Raw genomic sequence first — 4,608 nt, 5'->3', positions numbered from 1 at the left:
TCGTGGCCGTGAGTAAAAGCCTGCAACGTTAAACAAATTACATCACCGTAAATAGTAAAAATAAAAAAAACATTTCCACTTTTTCATAAAAAATATAAGTAATTCTGTTCACTTTTTTTATGGTTAAATTGCTGCATTCGATGTGAACATACACTTGTGACTCATACATAGCCCATAGCAAGCGTCAGGAACACAAGCGTCAGGAACACAATATCAAATCGTCCAGGTTTTTTTGATTTTTAACTAGTTGAGAAACAATCTTATCAGGTAAGAATTTGACGATACGTTTAGTTCTTACTTTTAATGTAAAAAAATAGCAAACAAATTTTTATAAATTTTACCATATAAAATTCGTGACGTAGTCAATTTAAACAAATGACATGAATTTTTTTCCATTAAAAAAAGAAAGCTTACAGTATTGCCGCCATTATCATGTACAAGTTAATTATGCTGGCCTGAATCAAGGAACTGCATGTATGACACTGCTGTCACTCTCTCCCATATGTATATGTATATAGGCTACGCAGAGTGAGCGTATATATAGCTCTCTCTCTCTCTATATATATATATAGAAAGAGAGAGAGAAGGGGGGAGATAGATAGCTGGCCGGCATTCTTTTAGAGAGAGCGAGTGAGAGAGATAAAGTCTAAGTGTAATAAATCTATCGATGATACACTGAGAACGAAAACGAGTTTCTGTTTTTTTTTATCGTGTTTTATTCACTTATCGTGGTGAAACGTGTATTTAAAACTTTGCGGAGCTGTTAATGCGTTTATGAATGACGTTCGATGGTAGTTAGATAAAAAAAAATAGTAAACTTACATACAAAAAATAATTAGGTACTATAAACGTGTGATGACTGTCGGTATCATGTGTGTTATTGGAGTCATCGCCTAATTCGCACGGCTTGTAACGGAAGTGTTGGGGATATCCTTTTCCTCGTTACTAGCTGTATCCTCTCTAAGTGGAATACACTCATAAGCTATTAGCAGAATATCCTGTAGTGTCCCCGACTCACATATACACACATCATATTCGCGTGTGCGTGTGTCTATTCACGTTTCTGGATCAATTCATTTGACAAGAACGCGGGCTGCGAGTGAATTGTCTTTGGGAGGTTTTTGTTGCTGTGTGTTATTGGGTAAGTTGTCACTTGTTTTGTTCAGGAAGGTGGAGATCGATTGATACTGAGTCAAGCAACTATGTGTCTTACAAGCGCGTCTCTGTCTCTGTCTCCTCCCCTTCTCTCCCATCCTATCCCCCGCTCTCCCGTTCCCTGCCCCACCCCTTTCCTTACCTCTCCCTTTCCTCACCTCTCCCTTCCTCCCAGCTCCCCTTCGTGCTACCTTCTCTCACCTCTCCTTCGTCCCACTTTCTCTCGCCTCCCTCGCGTCACATTCTCTCACCTGCCCTTCGTCTCACCTCTTCTCACCTTTCCTCCCCTCCTCTCCCCACCCTTCCCTCATATTCCCTCCCCTCCCCTCTTCCTTCCCCTCCCGCCCCCTCGCCTCCACTCCCGTAGGCCACGAATGTTATTAGGACGAATGTTATTAGTCCGGGCGGTAATGAGCTAATTAGTAAATTATGATGTAATTATGATTCCAGCGAAATTATTCGAGCCGTAATCACCCCACGACCATATATGTACGTTTATGTGCGCGCATGTATGCGTGCGTGTGTACGTGAGTGTGTGTGAGTGTGTATGCGTGCTCGTGAGTGTGTGTGATGTGGGTGTGTGGTGGTGTGTGTGTGTGTGTGTGTGTGTGTGTGTGTGTGTGAGTTGTGTGTGAGTGTGTGGGTGCGTGTGTAGTGTGTGTGTGTGTCGTGTGTGTGTGCGTGTTGGCCGTGCATGCGTGTGCGGTGTGCCGTGTGTGGTGTGTGTGTTGTGTGTGTGTGTGCGTGTGCTGCTGTGTGTGATGTGTGAGTGGATAGTGAGTCGAGTTGTGGTGTGTGGTGCGCGGTGTGTGTTGTGTGTCTGTGAGCGTTAGTGACGTGTAGTGATGTGTGTTGTTAGTGTGTTGTAGTGAGTGAGTGACGTGAGTGATGTGGTACGTGAGCTGTGTGCGTGTCGTGGTCTGGCTATAAGAGCGTCATCACAAACATTGTGTGACCGATATTTTTTACATGCAATGTACCGCACTGGCTAACACACACTGCTATACAGTTTCCGCGACATATTTCACCGGCCAGAACGCCCCCAGGGCGATACGCTGGTCTGAAACATTTTGATCACGAACATCATAAATTCCACAAAGCTGTCATAACTTTTGAAGTGACTCAGAGGTTATTGAATCTTAGACATAGTCATAAATATTTATGATGTGCCTTCCGACAACCGCAGCCTCGGCTTTGTGTTGGTGTCGTGTTGTGTGTGTGTGTGCGTGGTCGTGCGTGCGTGCGTTGACGTGTGCTGTGTTGTCGCGTGCTGATCCCGGTTTTTTTTTTTTTGCCCGTGCGTGTGTGTGTGATGTGCTTTGTGATGTGGTGTGTGTGGGAGTGTGCGTAGTGTGTGTGCGTGACTCCGTGCGTGTTTGGTGAGTGTGTGCGTTGCGTTGCCGTCGCGTGGTGCGGAACCAGCAGAGTGAGCGGATCGCGCGGTGCTGTGCAGTGTCCATTGTCGTAATGTGTGCTGGTGAAGAGAAGAAGAGAAGAGAGTGGGGGTGTGCGTGCGTGCGTAGAGTGCCGCTGTCTGCGCCTGCCAGCGCGTGTGTGTTGCGTGCTGGCGGTGTGCGGTCGCGTGCTGGGTCTGTGCATGTGGTGTGTGTGTGGATGTGTGTGTGATGTGTGTGCCTGCGCGTGTGCTCCGTGCGTTGTGTGTCGTGTCGTTCGTGTGTGCTGTGTGGTGGTGTGGTGCGTGCCCTGCGTGTGTTGTGCGTGCGTGTGTGTGATGTGTTGTGTGTGTGTGTGCTGTGTGTGTGCTGTGCGTGTGTGCGTAACTGCCTGCATGTGTTACTTATGCTTTTAACCCGCCTCGGCCTTCTAGGCGGCTGCTTACAACAGGGCGGTTGCAGGACGTGGACAGACGGATACCACAGAGATTCCGGCTGACGATGGAACACACCTGGCAAGAGACAGAGCTCCGCTTAAGGAGCGTGTATCGAGCCAGGAGGATTGAGTACTGTCGCACACGACGCACCCTTCGTACTGGCCGTGAGTCAAAAGCATCACGCGCGGTTTAACAAAATGCTGTCACCGTAAATGGTAAAAATAAAAAATCATCTTCCACTTTTTCACAAACTATAAGAAAATCTCTGTTCATTTTTTTATGGGTTAAATTGCTTCCTATCTTTACTATAATCTGTTCGATGCTGAAATACAACTCGCTGACTCAAAATCATAGCATAGCAAGCAAATTAATGTCAGGAACACCGAACTATCAAATCGTCCAGGTTTTTTGATTAGAGAAACAATGATCTGATGAGAACATTGATTTAGAGAACAATTGATTCAGAGACAACACAATCTTATCAGGTAAAAGCAATTATGAACATACGTTTTAAGTTACTTATTACTCTTAATGTAAAAAATAGCAACAAAGTTTGTAATAAATTTCATACCATAATAATAATTTACGTGACGTTAGTCAATCTATAAAACAAGTTACAGCTATTGCCGCGATTATACATGACAAGAATAATTATGCTGGCGACTGAATCAAGCAACTGCCGGTAATGGAACACTGCTGTCACTCCTCTGCCGCATACTGTTATGTATATGAGTCTACGCCAGACTGAGCGAATATATATAGCTCTACTCATATATATATATATATATATATATATATATATATATAGAAAAGAGAGAGAAAAGGGGCGAACGATAGAATAGCTGGCCGGCGATCTCTTACGTCTGTTTTTCGCGTGCCAATCGGTGAAGTTTTCGCTTTACCCAGGTCTGACCAAGTAGGCCAGCGGAGGGACGAAGGGAAGGCGGGTAAGCATTCCCCCCAGAGCAAGGTTAAGACTACCATATTACACGATCAAACGGCGAACTGCCAACGGTCAACCGCCAAACAACAAAAAACCCGCACGCTGAGGCCCCTTAATTGCTTGGCATGGGCTATGATATGAGTCACGAGTGTGATTGTTCACACTCGAACAATACTAGATAAAACTAGAAAGTTTAATCGCAGCAAATTTAAGACCATAACAAAGTGACACAGAATTATTATATTTGGGAAAAAAGAGGACTTTTTTTCTTTTACTATTTACGGTGAGTAATCACTTTAAAATAAATGGTTTAAAAAAAGTCAAATGAGTTAGCTACGCCCGCTGCTTTGTCCTCATTTACCTGTGTCTAACCTGCAGGAAATATAGATAGATAGATAGGATAGATCCCAGAAGGAAAGAGAGCGAGCGACGAAGAGAGAGATAAGGAGGAGGGGAGGAGGAGAGAGACGAGAGAGAACACGAGAGAGAGAGAGAGAGAGATGAGAGAGAGAGCAGGAAGAGAGAAAGAGAGAGAAGAGAGGAGAGAGAGCGACATAGAATGATAGGATAGATAGATAGATAGATAGCATAGATATAGTTAGATAGATAGATAGATAATAGATTAGTAGATAGATATAGATAGATAGATAGATAAAATTCGATAGATAGATAGATAGAT

This window comes from Priapulus caudatus, unplaced genomic scaffold, assembly GCF_000485595.1.
Source record: "Priapulus caudatus unplaced genomic scaffold, Priapulus_caudatus-5.0.1 Scaffold668, whole genome shotgun sequence".
In the NCBI taxonomy this organism is placed as follows: Eukaryota; Metazoa; Priapulida; class Priapulimorpha; order Priapulimorphida; family Priapulidae; genus Priapulus; species Priapulus caudatus.
Note: the sequence above shows the minus strand (reverse complement) of the source record.